The following is a 16,588-nucleotide window of genomic DNA, read 5'->3' as shown; positions in this document are numbered from 1 at the left end:
ACAATAGCCTATTACTTCTAAATTGTTTGTTTTTTCTTACTAACAAAATAAGTGGACCCTATGGAAGCCTTTTTCCACCAATAAATGAACAAATTAAAACAAGGTAATTGAACCTTTTTTATTTCAGAATTGTGCGATGTAAACTTGATAAAAACTTGCAATTGTGAGTTATAAAGTCAAAATTGTGAGTATAAACTCTTTAAATCACGCAATTCTGACTTTAAAACTTGCAATTGCTTTTTATAAAGTCACGATTACCTTGTTTCATTTTTTTATTCAGTGACAGAAATGGGCTTCCATATGGACCTAAATGAACTTTATAAAATAATAATTAATAGTTCATGACACATATCGTATGTTTATTGTAATTTTTTTAAAATCATTTGTGGGCCCTATTACAACATTGAATATATGTTTTGGTGTGTTTATTTCAGTTAATTTATGGACTAAACAATACTGATATATATATATATATATATCTATATCTATATATATATATATATATATATATATATATATTTTTTTTTTTTTTTAAGTAACATCTTTACATTTAATTTGTACCATGTAGTCTAAAGGTTTAATAAAGCATGATGCAATATATTCACTGTTACTCCTTGTCGTGTGGATTTCTCTCTCAAATCATTTCAATTCAAAATTGCTTTATTGGCATGACTGTAAATGATACAATATTGCCAAAGCTTAGGATACATATACAAAATAATAGTAATAATAATAAAATAATAATATAAAAATAATAATAATATAAAAATAATAATAATTAAATGAACACTACAGTAATATAATTGAATATAACATCTTAGAAATTTTCAACTGTAACAAGTTATAACGTGAACATTTGGTACCACAGTCTTTAACTTACATAGAAACTGTTTGGGTGAGAAGACGTGCAGGTCTGAGACTGGTTCGTGTTAGGGTGCTTTCACATCTCTAGTTCGGTTCATTTGGTCTGAACCAAGGGCAAACAAATATACATTGTAGCATTTTTCAGCTTTTTTGGTTCCTTTTCACACCACACTGATTGCTTTGGTCCGAACCAGTTGAAACGAACCAAAATGCAGTCACATGACAACATCTACATCACTCATTGGCCATGACGTATTTCCTAAACTGCTTTTTCGATTGGACAGAATTTACATGTGGGAATATTCCAACATAAGAGAGAAGGCCAGCAAACAACACGGAGACAACACAACTATGGAGAGACGACTGCATGGGCTGGTTTTGTCCCTGGCCATAATCTAGTACATTGTTTGTATACACCACAATATGCAAACAATAAATTTCTATAATGAAGTGCGGATGCGACTTGAAAACCATGTTCTAATGCACTGCAAAAGGCGAGAGGGCATCGCTCGTAACTTCAAGCGGAGGCGTGCATTAATTCTTCTTAACACTGACATACTCATGGTTATCTTACCAAATTTCTATGATGCTCTGCACCTCCTCACTACTCCAAGTTTGTCCACGAGCTGCCATGCTAAAGTGCAAACTGTCAACATACACTTCCTCATCCCATAATGCAGAGCGCAGCTGACTATGGCAGCTGGTTTAGTCCAAAAATGATCAGTACTTTTTGCAGTTGGGTCAGATCGCGTTCTCACCACAAACGAACCGCTCCAGAGTTCGTTTGAAAGCGTACCGAGACCACCACTTCAAGCAGGTCTCGGTACACGTGTTTGGTCCGCTTTTAGTCCGCACCCGAGTGTGATTGCTGCTTTCACACCTGCCCAAACGAAATGCACCAAACGGGGAAACAAACTCTGGTACGATTCAACCGAACTAAATGAGGCAGGTGTGAAAGCACCCTTAGTACAGTTAGTCTGGTTAGTAGGTCTCGAGCTGACTGGGCGGACTCTTTTCGGCGTTCAGTTCTTGGGTTTTTATTGCTTTAAAATGTAGTGATTCTGTGGGACTTGATTTAGATGCATCCAGAATTTGAAGGATCTTTATGCATATTAATAATCGATGTGAATTGTCCTAATTCTGCCCTATGCATTGTTGGGTGTAGACTGAACTGATATCTGTATTCCTGACATCTACTCTCTCTCAAGATTCAAGATTTAAGTAGATTTACTGAAAAAGTGAAAGTGAAAGTCGTGACATTTGCCAAGTATGGTTACCCAAACTCGGAATTGATGCATTTAACCCATCCAATTGCACACACACAGCAGTGAGAAGTGAACACACCATGAACACACACCCGGAGCATTCACGCTCTCTCACCTTCAACTCCTGCCAGCACCAAAACTCGAACCGGTAACCTTCTGGTAACTACTGTCTGTCTAACCATTAGGCCACAGCTGCCCCTGGGATGGTAAAAAGGTAACTTTGCATTACCAAAGCATATAAACATTTAAGTAAACATTTAACAGAAATATACATTAAAATAGAAGTATATAATGTCTAAACTGTATACCTGTATACAGTAAATGAAAATACTATATAAAAAAAAATTCTAATAAAGAGACTGGAGAACAACTGGATCCTTTAATGTCAGTTTTTGTGTGTTCTGCAGTGACTTCTTCTATTCTTACTTGTGGTTCTGTTCTACTGCTTATCTTTTTATCATGGAAGGACTTATGGTCACTGAGTCTATGGAAGCATATGGGTTGCATTATTCAATTTGGAATGTAATATGCAAAAAGAAAATGCAATATGTAAAATGACAATGCATTTCTGTATTTACATTTACATTTTCCAATACATTTGTGCAACGTTTGGTGCAAAAGGAAAATGAAAATTTCATTACATAATTTTCATTCGCCATTTCATACACCAGTTTTAATATGTAAAATGAATACTAATTTTAACGATTTATAAGTTGCAAAATGAAAATGAAAATGTATTACAGAAATTATTAGATATGTGTAATATGTTCAAGCTAAAACTGTAGCAAAATGATCATTTAAATGCTATTTTTCTTAAATGCATTAACACTCACAGTCGAGACACTTACGATTGCATTTTCATTCAGTGTCCCGCAATGAATGTAGCAAAATTCAATGTGCACATTGAAAATGCATTCCGAGCCGATCACGTGTCCGCCCCCTCGCGCCATGTCAATCACTGCGTGAACAAGGCGGGGCTTGCAGAAGGTCGAGAGACTCAAATCTCAAGAAGAGGATTCAAGTGAGAGAACATGGATAAGACAGTTGGCCCGTGTACGTTTTCATCATTTCGGTTTATGGCTTCAATATTACATTCGCACTTGTGGGCGGAGCTGAAACGCTGCTTTCATCTGATTGGTCGAATCGCTCCAGCTTCAGCTCGGTCTTTTCATTCTTTCAGGCAGAATAAGAGTCAGTGCGAGTGAAGCACTGTAATGTCTGAAACCACCGCTCACTGGTAATTAGCATACTATTTTAATCAGATGTAGCTGGGCACATCATTCGTGCTGCTGCGACTTGCAAGAGACCCCGTTAAATTATTTCTAGGTTGTATACTGTATTGTATGAATATTGTCCCACTGATAAAAATAGTGCAAATAGTTCTGTCTCCTTGGATAACAGTGAAGTTGAAATAAATATAGTTAAATTTATGAAATAAAATAAAATAGGATTTCTTGGGAGGGTAAGTCTGGCAAGTTAAATTAAATTATTTCTAGGTTATAGTATTGTATTAATATTGTCCCACATAAAAACAGTGCAAATAGTTCTGTCTCCTTGGATAACAGTGAAGTGGAAATAAATATAGTTAAATTTATGAAATAAAATAAAATAGGATTTCTTGGGAAGGTAAGTCTGGCCAGTTATACAGCAACACGAGTCAGACGAGTCTGAAGATCTGAGCTGAATTTGGTGAAACATTAAAGTTCTAGTCTGTGTCAATTACTCTCATAATAAATAATAATAATAATAATAATGTTAGCCGTATTTTTCGGTATAAGTTGCATCAGTCCAAAAATACGTCATAACGAGGAAAAAAACATATATAAGTCACATTGGATTATTAAATCGCATTTATTCAGAACCAAGAAAAAACATTACTGTCTACAGCCGCGAGAGGGCGCTCTGGGGTAGGCTACAGGAGCACTGAGCAGCATAGAGCTGATTTTACTATTTTTATTTAGAAATGTAGCTATATTAATTTTTACAATTATTTATTAATGTCACACACACATACCTAGTACCTTATGACTTAAAATATGAGAGTGGTAAATGTTACACACATGGAACTGTTCAGTCTATTATTGATTTTTATTTTTTATTTTTATTTTATTTTTATTTTTTTTATTATCCAAAGAGAGAGAACTATTTGCACTGTATTTATCAGTGGGACAATATTCATACAATACTACAACCTAGAAATAATTTGCAGGTCGCAGCAGCACGAATTATGTGCCCAGCTACATCTGATTCAAATATTTGTCATGATTCTGCCTTCATGTCCTGATTTTTTCTCTAGTCTTGAGGCAGGATCATGACAGACCCGTGTTTTGTGTACAAGCACATGGCCTTGTCTTTGGGCCATGTGCTTGTGTTGTCTCGTTTCCTTGCCCCGCCCCCCTTGTTACCCTAGTTTTGTCATCATTGATTTACCTGTTCCACCTGTTGTGTTCATTATTAGCCTCCCTTTATAAACCCCTTGTGTTTCTCTGTCCTTTGTCGGTTCATTGTCAAACATTGTCTAATATTGTCAAAGACTGTCTAACATTGCATGTCAATCTATGTGAGATCTGTCTGTGAGTACGTCTATTGTAAGTCTTGTCTAAGTAGAAGTGTGATCCTGTTTTTGTTATAGTGTAGTTTGTCAAGTGTTAGTCTAGTTTATCTCCTGTCAGTCTTGCCCTTGTTTTGCCCCCTCGTGGGTTTTGTTTTCCTGTTTTGTGTACAATAAACTGTGTTGGTGTGACTAATGTCTGCATTTGGGTTCATCCTCCACCTTCCACGTGACAGAATGAACCGACCAATAAGGAACCCAGCAGACAGTATGTCCTCCTATGAGCACAACTCAGACGACCTTGCACAATGGTGGCAGAGGGCTATCGACGATGCAAGGAATGGCAAGCTGCCAATTCCTCCCCAGGGAGAGCGGTCCCTGGGAGAATACGCTCGGGTCGCGAATGAGAGGAGGCGGTTTCTACCAGATAGTCTCTTCAACCGCTACCTCATAGCGGGCCTCAACGCTCCTCCACCCCTGGCAGAACGGGAGAGGCTGGTCTGCTGCTCATTTGGCGACATGGTGGATTGTTTGTCGCGGGGGTCCACCTTATTGTCACCATCACCCAGGCTGTCAGTGATCCCGGAAGGTCATGTCCTGGCTGTGGTTACCCAGGGGAATCAGGCGGGCTCCACTTCCACCCCTGAGGCTTCAGTCGTCCCCGAAGGTCTCCGTGGCAAACGAGGGAGACGGATTTCGTGGGATTCTTCGTCCGAGTCCTCCTCGACTGAGTCAGCGCTGCCTGTGACTGCCCTCCCAACTCGGGTCACAGATCCCGCTGAGCCTCTCCGGCTGGTCACAAGTCCGGCTATGACTACCACACCGCGATCTAAGAGAAAGAGGAGGAAAAGGGAGCCTCTCGCCCTTCATCTCTGCCAGTCCCAGAGCCCGCAACGGCAAGCGCTGTTCCCGAGCCCGCAACGGCAAGCGCTGTTCCCGAGCCCGCAACGGCAAGCGCTGTTCCCGAGCCCGCAACGGCAAGCGCTGTTCCCGAGCCCGCAACGGCAAGCGCTGTTCCCGAGCCCGCTACGGCAAGCGCTGTTCCCGAGCCCGCTACGGCAAGCGCTGTTCCCGAGCCCGCTACGGCAAGCGCTGTTCCCGAGCCCGCTACGGCAAGCGCTGTTCCCGAGCCCGCTACGGCAAGCGCTGTTCCCGAGCCCACTGTCGTGAGTGCTGCAGAGAGCAGCGGCCGATTCAGCTGCCGTGAGCGCCGAACCCCAGTCAGCTGCCGTGAGCGCTGTTCCAGAGACGGCTACAGACAACGCTGTTTCCAAGGCGGAGATGTGGAGCGTGGGATCAGAGTCAGATTCGGTGAGCTCCATTCCTCTCTCCGGTCCTCGGCCGCCTGCTACACCCCCAGTCATGTGTCCTGTTGTGTCCCCTGCTGTTCCCCCGGTCTGGCTTCCTGTTTCTTCGCCCTCTGTACCCTTGAGCGTTTCCCCGGTCACCCCTGTCACCACATCACCCCAGACTGTTTCCCCCAAGTCACCTCATGTGTCTCCAGCCAAGTGCCCCCGGGTCCCCAGTCCTCCGCCCACGTCTCGGCGACCCAAGACCCCCAATCCTCCCATCCACCCTGGACTGCCCCCTAAGGACTTTGTGTTTCCCCCACCTCCTCTGCCTTGTTTATTGTTTTTGATTTTGCACCCTAACCCGTGTTTTGTGTACAAGCACATGGCCTTGTCTTTGGGCCATGTGCTTGTGTTGTCTCGTTTCCTTGCCCCGCCCCCCTTGTTACCCTAGTTTTGTCATCATTGATTTACCTGTTCCACCTGTTGTGTTCATTATTAGCCTCCCTTTATAAACCCCTTGTGTTTCTCTGTCCTTTGTCGGTACATTGTCTAATATTGTCAAAGACCGTCTAACATTGCATGTCAATCTATGTGAGATCTGTCTGTGAGTATGTCTATTGTAAGTCTTGTCTAAGTAGAAGTGTGATCCTGTTGTTGTTATAGTGTAGTTTGTCAAGTGTTAGTCTAGTTTATCTCTCGTCAGTCTTGCCCTTGTTTTGCCCCCTCGTGGGTTTTGTTTTCCAGTTTTGTGTACAATAAACTGTTGCTGTGACTACTGTCTGCATTTGGGTTCATACTCCACCTTCCACGTGACAATATTATGCTAATTAAGAGTGAGACTAGTTTTAGACATTTTCCAAACTTTTGGCCTGTACTGTATCCCCCCCAAAACTGCACAACTGTAGAGTAAAACATTAATAAAAAAGTGATAAAAAATGCGTCTTAAAACTGACATGATTGTACAAAATCACAGTCTGGGGACTCAGAACTCAGAACAACTGCTAACATTAAGTTTAAGGTAAAAATAACTGCCAAGAAATTATAGTATCTTACTCCTATGCAATAAATTGTTCTTTCACTACATCTCTTTACCTCTGTCTTTATCCTCTTCTCTTCTTTTTGGCACTGTATCTATCGCAAACTATGCTCATTTATAATGTGTCATGTAAATTCGGCCTTCCGTCACAATCAGGAAACTTTCACCGTGTCTAGAACTGGCGCGAGCTGCCAGGCCCGTTTCTACGAGCTGTGTGTTAACAAAAGCAGTGCTATCTACATTGGATGCGGCGTCGGGCCCGCTACACAACAAATTACCAACAACTGATCGTGCGCACTCTGTTTCTGACACTAGATTTAATTATATCGCATGGAATCGATCTTACTGCTATAGATATTGTACGTCAAAGTGATGATGTTACAGACCATTTCCTTGTATCGTGCATGCTGCGTATAACTGATATTAACTATATGTCTCAGCGTTACCGTCTGGGCAGAACTATTGTTCCAGCCACCAAAGACAGACTCGCAAATAACCTGCCTGATCTATCTCAACTGCTATTTGTACCCAAAAATACACATGAATTAGACGAAATTACTGACAACATGGGCACTATTTTCTCTAATACATTAGAAGCTGTTGCCCCCATCAAATTGAAAAAGGTGAAAAACGTACTGTGCCATGGTATAACAGTAATACTCACTCTCTCAAGAAAGTAACTCGTAGTCTTGAACGCAAATGGAAAAAAACTAACTTAGAAGTTTTTAGAATTGCATGGAAAAACAGTATGTCCAGCTATAGACAGGCTCTAAAAACTGCTAGGGCAGAGCATATACACAAACAATCCAAGGTTTTTATTTAGCAGAGTGGCTAAGTAAAAAAATTACCAGACGCCACCTGATTCAAATATTCCACCAACGTTAAATAGTAATGACTTTATGAATTTCTTCACTGATAAAATAGATAACATTAGAAATACAATAGCGAATGTAGATTCTACAGCGTCCAACACTTCAGTTTCATCCATCGCACCCAAAGATAAACTGCAGTGCTTTACAAATATAGGACAGGAAGAGCTAAATAAACTTATCACTGTATCTAAACCAACAACATGTTTATTAGATTCTGTACCCACTAAATTACTTAAAGAGCGGTTACCTGTAGCCGAAGAACCGCTTCTCAATATCATTAACTCGTCGTTATCTTTAGGTCACGTCCCAAAACCATTCAAGCTGGCGGTTATCAAGCCTCTTATTAAGAAACCAAAACTAGATCCTAGTGTACTGGCAAATTATAGGCCTATTTCAAATCTTCCATTTATGTATAAAATTTTAGAAAAATTTGTGTCTGCTCAATTGAGCACATTCCTGCACAAAAATGATCTGTATGAAGAATTTCAGTCAGGTTTTAGGCCCCACCATAGCACAGAAACTGCACTTGTTAAAATAAAAAATGACCTGCTCCTTGCGTCAGATCAAGGCTGCATCTCATTTCTAGTCTTACTTGATCTTAGTGCTGCGTTCGACACCATAGATCATGACATACTCATAGATCGATTACAAAACTATACAGGTATTCAAGGGCAGGCTCTAAGATGGTTTAGATCCTACCTGTCCAATCGCTACCATTTCGTTTACTTAAATGGGATGTCATCTCATTTATCATCAGTAAAATATGGAGTGCCACAAGGATCCGTCCTAGGTCCCCTTCTATTTTCAATATACATGCTGCCCCTTGGTAATATTATTAGAAAATACGGAATTAGCTTCCACTGTTATGCTGATGATACTCAGCTATATATCTCTATGAGACCAGATGAAACTTCCCAATTATCTAAGCTAACAGAGTGTGCTAAAAATGTAAAAGATTGGATGACAAATAATTTTCTCCAATTAAATTCAGATAAGACAGAGATATTAATTATTGGACCAAAAAACACTAAACAGAATCTCATAGATTACAATCTGCAACTAGACGGATGTACTGTTACTTCCTCCACAGTCAGAAATTTGGGTGTTATATTGGACAGCAATTTGTCTTTTGAAAATCATATTTCCAATGTTACACAAACTGCATTCTTCCATCTTAGAAACATTGCCAAGCTACGAAACATGTTATCTGTTTCTGATGCAGAAAAGCTAGTTCATGCTTTCATGACCTCTAGACTGGACTATTGTAATGCACTTCTAGGTGGTTGTCCTGCTTCATCAATAAACAAGCTACAGGTAGTCCAAAATGCAGCAGCTAGAGTCCCTACGAGGTCAAGAAAATATGATCATATTACCCCAATTTTACAGTCTCTGCACTGGCTACCTATTAAGTTCCGTATCAGTTACAAATTATCATTACCTACCTATAAGGCCCTAAATGGTTTAGCTCCTGCGTACCTAACTAGCCTTCTACCACGCTACAACCCATCACGCACCCTAAGGTCACAAAACACTGGACTTTTGGTAGTTCCTAGGATAGCAAAGTCCACTAAAGGAGGTAGAGCTTTCTCACATTTGGCTCCCAAACTCTGGAATAACCTTCCTGATAATGTTCGGGGTTCAGACACACTCTCTCTGTTTAAATCTAGATTAAAAACACATCTCTTTCGCCAAGCATACGAATAATGTATCTTTTAAATTGTGAGTGTAGTTGCATCTGATCAAATGTGCATTTTTATTCATTAGCTTGTGTTAAACTAATTTTACTTTGTTGGATCAGCAGCTATGCTAATGATGTCTCTATTTTGTTTCTATGTTTTGCCACGGGAACTAGGATTTACACAAGCTCCAGTCTGGATCCAGAACACCTGAGAAGAGATGATGCCTACCCTCAGAGGACCCCAGATCATGCTAACCTTGAATCAACAAACAGAACTAACAAATATTGCTACATGTGTGACTGCATCATATAATAACTATTAATTAATAATATTGATAGTTCATCGTCTAGCTGACTACGTCTTGTATCATTATTATTATTATTTATTTATTTATTTATTTTTATTATTTTTTCTAAAATCCTGTCAAACGTGCACAAATTACTAGCTACTACTAAATATTGTAGAAACATAATTTTCTGTAAAGTTGCTTTGTAACGATTTGTATTGTAAAAAGCGCTACACAAATAAATTTGAATTGAATTGAATTGACGCACTTCAAGCACTCGAAGGGCGGGGGAAGATTGAAGAGCCGGACTTTTTTTTTTTTTTTTTTTTGCTTTATTTGGTAGAATTTCGAATTAATGGTTTTTAAATAGTAGCCTAATATGAAAAAAATGTGTAAAAAAAAAATTTCACTCGTTCACTCATTCTGGCGCCCCTATGGATGAGTGGCGCCCTTAGCATTTGCCTATATCGCCTATGCCGCGGGCCGGCCCTGAATGTGCACATTGAATTTTGCTACATTCATTGCGGGACACTGAATGAAAATGCAATCGTAAGTGTCTTGACTGTGAGTGTTAATGCATTTAAGAAAAATAGCATTTAAATGATCATTTTGCCACAGTTTTTGCTTGAACATGTTATACATATCTTATCATTTCTGTAATACATTTTCATTTTAATTTTGCAACTTATAAAGCGTTACAATTAGTATTCATTTTACATATTAAAACTGGTGTATGAAATGGCAAATGAAAATTATGTAATTTAATTTCCATTTTCATTTTGCACCAAACGTTGCACAAATGTATTGCAAAATGTATATGTAAATACAGAAATGCATTGTCATTTTACATATTGCATTGTCATTTTGAATATTACATCCCAAATTGAATAATGCTACCCATATGCTTCCATATGAATCTGTACATGGTGAGGTATTTTCTTAGTTTAGAGTCTGCTACTGTGTTTAGGTATTTTGCCAATTTATATTCTCTGTTTAGAGACATATAGCATTCTAATTTACTTTGCTCAGCTTTTGTTTCTGTCCAATGTTTCAGATATTTCTCTTTCTGTGTTTTAATGATTTAGTCTAGCTGGGGTTTTGGATTGTCATATCAGTTCTGAGACCAGCTGTAGAGTTGTGACGTTCGCGAACGAACCGATTCTTTTGAACGGCTCATAAACATGAACGATGGGAGCCGAGTCGCGGCTGGAGGGGAGCCGTTCTTTCCGTCGTTCTTTTTTCCTATGCGTATTTCACACAGATGCACACAAATGAGCTCCTCCGCGAGACAGAACAGTTATAGGGGGAGGGGCGCACCCAGCGCAGGCCAACCCTTTATAGCGTGATGATATTAGTTATTAGTTGTGCATGTTCATTGCAGCCCACTTTGTTATTGTTCATTGACTTGAAGGGGCTGATGTCCTATTTGCAAAGTTTACAGTAGTAATAGTATGTAGTAGACATTTCCATTTTATTTATTCTAATTTTATCTACTTTAAATATTTTTTGTTTTCTATCAAAATGTGTGATAACAATGTTCTTGTGTGAAAGTGTTTCTAGTAAAAGCTGTTTTGCACAGAAATTCATTGCAGCCGGCTTTGTTTTTGATGTTTATTTGAGTAGGTATTGTATGAATAACATAAGTCAACGTAGCTTTACACACACACACACACACACACACACACACACACACACACACACACACACACACACACACACACACACACTTTGTACTAAAGGTAAATCCAAAATAGTGATGTCACTGTCTAAGCAGAGGGATTTGTGCAACCCTATGGAATATAGTCCACACATGACAAATGAGGTAATAATCAATATTTCAGAATAATTCAAACTCAGATATTGGTGTGTGATATCTGAGTTTTAATTATTTGGCTACAAATCTCACCTCATCATTCCTCCCAGTGATTATTTCCAGGATAAACTGAGATGCCCCCAAGCTGGCTTCTTAAAACTGACTAAATATTTAAAAAGAGCCAAAAGAGCCGTTCTTTTGAACGGCTCTTTGAAAGGAACGGATCGCGAAGATCCGGATCCCCTCAAAGAGCCATAAATCCCATCACTAACCAGCTGGCTGAGGGGGCTTTTCTCTGGGTTCAGTTCTTGGTAGCAGGGGCTAAAGACACCCAGCTCTCTGATGCTGATGTTGTTGGTTCACACAATATAAATTGTGCAATTATTGTCTGTTGAACACAATTAATAATAATAATAATAATAATAATAATAATAAAACTGTTTAGGAGTTATGTGTTGGCAAGCATAAATGGGGACATTTGGTGACTTGAAACTGTGATTAATGGTCAAAAAAAATGTGAAAATGACTGGGGTGTTTAGTGGGCGGCGGGATGGAGGCGGGGGGGTGGCGGCGATGGGGGCGGTACTTGGGTTAATGTCCCCTCCAATGTAAAAAACATACCTACGCCCTTGTTTAAGGCTTTATGGTGGACGGTCTCAGTATGACTTCTTTTTAGGTGCACGTGTATTTAATCTCTCTCTCTCTCTCTCTCTCTCTCTCTCTCTCTCTCTCTCTCTCGCTGTGAGTTCGCGCATGCGCATCCGTGGGCGTTTGTGGAACGGGTAGAGTGAATCAGAGCGTGACCGTTTTTTTCTCATCTTTACGGTCTGTTACTTTTATTTTATTATGTGCGTATTGTTGTTATATCTTGTTGTATCTTGTTGTTTTGGTGTGTGAGTGATTGTCGAGGGAAAGGTGGGTTTGGCGGGGTTACACAGTTATTTTTAGCAATGGCTAGCTCAGTGGAAGTTAGAAAGTTGTTGGATATATGGTCTGCATCAAGGATGAAAAGCGTGCCTGTCTTCATTTTAGAAAATACTGACAAAGTAAATTTGCTTGTTGAAAAAGGAATAACACTGAATGATAGCTTTGTGAAAGCGATCCTCTCCTTAATCCAATCAGAAAGTTTTGTTGTCAAATGTCCTTTCATTATAGAAAGGGAACTTTCAAGACATGGTCTGATTGTCTCAGCCATAAAAAAAGATCACTTTAGGCTGTAAATCACCATTGTTGAAACGTTGTTTCGTTTAGGAGACAAGTATATGGTACTGAAGAGTGGTGAAGAGGAATTGAATATATTTTCTGAAGTTCAAGATCGATGGGTTTGTGAATTTTGCATCAACTGAAAACTTAAGTGTTACATAACTCGAAGGGTTATGGGTGTGGCAAAGAAGCTCTATTGCGTTCATGTCCAGAAAAAGAAACTCAAAATAACGGTACTGAGGGGCTGAGGAAGAAAATAGCACAGAACTATAGTGAGTGGTTACAATAGAAAAGAGTCTGAGAAATAATTATTGGTAAGGATGTGCATGAAAGTGTAGAGGATAATATGAAGGAAACACAGGAAAGTGAAGAAAATGATTTCATTGAGCTAGACGGAGAATAGGTTCAGATATGAGGAAAGGATCTTTAAAGTTCCAACAATTAAGAGAAAAACAAATCAGTTTAAGTTAGTGCCTAAATCAAGGAAAAATGCAGAATATTGATACAACTAAGGAAATTGGTGGAGAATTTTACAGTGCTGATGAATTATCACTTTCAGACAGTGAGAGAAAATCTTCTGATTCATTCACTAATGTGAATATGAAGATAGATTTTAGTGGTTTGGAGAAAGTGAGAAGTATTCTGCAGTCTACTGAGGGGAAGTGGAATGTTGAAGTCACTCTGATCAAACGTTTGTTTATTGAATCAGCAAGATTTTTGATGAGACAGAGGGGACGTCTATCTATCCAATCTAGGTGTACCGGCTGAAAAAAAAAATATTATGGTGGAATAATAATAAAAATGTGTTTGGTTGGTGCTTTTTGATTTACTTTGTCCTAATGAGTAATTTTAAAATCTCGTACATCAGTTTAAATGGAGTGAGAGAGGCTGCTAAAAGAGCATCATCATATGATATTTTGAAAATGAAAAATATAGCATTTGTTCAAGAAACTTATAGTGCACCAGGTAATGTAGTAGAGTGGCAAAAAGGAATTGGATCATCGTATCTGTCTTAGTCATAAAAGTGTTTTCCAGAAGGTAGAACAAAAAATAGAAGGGAGATTATTAAAAGTTACAGTGAAATATGAAAAGATGACACTTGAATTGATTAATGTTTATGTGCCAGTAAATGCCTCAGATTTTTTTTTATGATACACTTGCTAATACAATTCAGCAATGTGAAGATCATTATTTGACACTTGGTGGAGATTTTAACTGTACTGCCAGTGATAATGATAGGAATCATTTGGAGCCTCATGGCCCTTCAAGGCGAAGAATGTTACAACTCATTGTATCAAACGAATAACAATATAAGTCAGTATACACATGTTAGAGAAAATCACATTGCTTTAACAAGGTTGGATAGATTTTATTGTTATAAATTACAATCTCAGTGTTTAAAAATTTGCCATATATTTGGTAATTTATGGTATATATGGTGTTTGGTGAGATCAGGGTTGGGAAGCTGGGATTACATAAAGAAAGTGTTTTGGACAGATTGTAAGAGAAATGATTGGAAAGTAATTATTTTTTTTTTTTTATGAAGGAGTTCGGAAATCATGGTGTTTGATGAAAATAACAAGGTCTATTGATGTAAAATATTTACATTGGTTGTTAGAACCATCTGATGAATGGATCTATATTGAATTTGTCTTCCGAGCTACCATCATGGTTTGAACAAAAAAAAAAAAAAAAAAAAAAAAAAATGCACAGATCATAATAATAAAGGACTTGGTGGAAGTGGCTGGAAAGGATTTAAGTAATATTGTTGCATTGACTCATAAACTTGGACTTCGTTCTGAATGAATAGTTTGAGAGATGTTGAAAAAATTTTGAAGTTCCATATCTGAAGAAGAATGGATGCTTCTATATGATTATTCAATATTACAACAAAGACCAGAAGCAGAAGACAATTTTCCAGCAATGATTACTCCGGACTTACCAGATACGGAAATTAACTGTCCTTTAACAGTATCAAACAATTTGAAGGATAGAAATATTAAGCTTATTTGTGGAAAATATTTTTATAAAGTATGTTTAAAAGTGTTGAACAAAAAACATTTTGTACATCGTTCTGGTTATTCATTGTGAAAGTAATTAATGTGTTGCTAACTTGCTACTAATTTTAAACCAATGTGGGGTACACTGAAAAAAGTTTTCCAAGCAGTACGTCATCCAATTAATTATTTCTCTTTCAATTAAATTGACCATTATTTGTATGCAGCGGACAAAACTGCGCTTGAACCTCGTGTAATTGTAAAGTTTTTACTCATACAGCGGAGGCGAGACGATGGTGGCACTAATATGGTGAGTGCAATAATTTAACAACCACTTTTAATAGGCATGGCTATTGTTAGAAAGTAAATTTAAAGTAATTAATAGTATAAATACAAAATTTATAAGTATACTTCTGTTCTATCTAGGTTCAGAGGCCTCTTAACGACTATCTTGTTTTTGAAGGAAGAAGAAATGCTTTGGAAGTGTAAGGACTGTATGGTCCTCATAACTGTGAAAAGAGAGCATAGCTAATGTTATATTAAACCTATCCCCTGGTTTCACAGAAAAGTTTCAGACTAAGATGCATGTTCAAGCTGTCTTGAAATGAAAATATCTTGTACTGACACCTCTTAAAATATGTCAGTGCTATTGTCGTGTTTAAGGCATTTTTATAGAAGTTATTTAAATATAATGATTCAACCAAGACCTTTTCCTGGCTTAAGCTAAGCCATGTCTGTGAAACCCTGTCTCTATGTTCAAACATAGAAGTTATAACAATGTTGTTGTTCACATCAGGCATGTACATACATTTAAATTTTTGGGTGTTGATGGCGCAGTGGATAAGACACATGCCTTTGGTGTGAAGGACCCGGGTTTGAATCCACTGTGAGACACCAATGTGTCCCTGAGCAAGACACTTGACCCCTAGTTGCTCCAGAGGCGTGTGACCTCTGACATATATAGCAATTGTAAGTCACTTTGGATAAAAGCGTCAGCTAAATGAAAAATGAATAAAAATAAATGAAAATTATTTTATGCACTAAAATGTACACTTATGCCACCTCACAGCAGAACTCCAGATCAGCTGTATGTCGTGTGGGTGAACGGAGACCTGTTCTGAGGAGGATCACTTTATTGAAAGCTACACTGCACAATTAAAAATATAAACCCTTAAGTCAGATGCTCTTATAAAGACTGTAACTTTAATGTTTGATCTTCACAGAAAAGTTGTCAATGACAAGCCTGACATCACCCACATCACCACACATTTTTACAGTAAACCAGGTATGTATAAGTGCATTCATCCCATGTTTTATTTGCCATAATTATAAGATTCCAACTTGTGAAAAGAATTCATGTTCTTGTAGAACTCATTAATTACCATCTGTAATCTGGGAATTTTCTGAGAGTTTCTACTTGTACCACATGACCACTGTACCTGACTGCTGCAGATTAATTTAGGCATCAATATTGATGCCATAGAAACAAACAGTTCCCGGTCCAAGGACATGAACTGCTCTAATTACATAATACTGTCTTGAGTATTTGCCAACAGCATTATCTAACTGGCTTGATAATGTCTTTATAGGATGCAGCTGACAAAACCGAATCCAGTAAGAATCCTCAGCGTTGATCAAGCAAGTCCTCATCTAACCCATCCAGAGTGGGAATCATCTTGGAAGAAAACTTGTAAGTGATGAACCGACCGTTCTCAGGCCTTCTATGTCCA

This window comes from Carassius carassius, chromosome 41, assembly GCF_963082965.1.
Source record: "Carassius carassius chromosome 41, fCarCar2.1, whole genome shotgun sequence".
NCBI classification, from domain to species: Eukaryota; Metazoa; Chordata; class Actinopteri; order Cypriniformes; family Cyprinidae; genus Carassius; species Carassius carassius.
Note: the sequence above shows the minus strand (reverse complement) of the source record.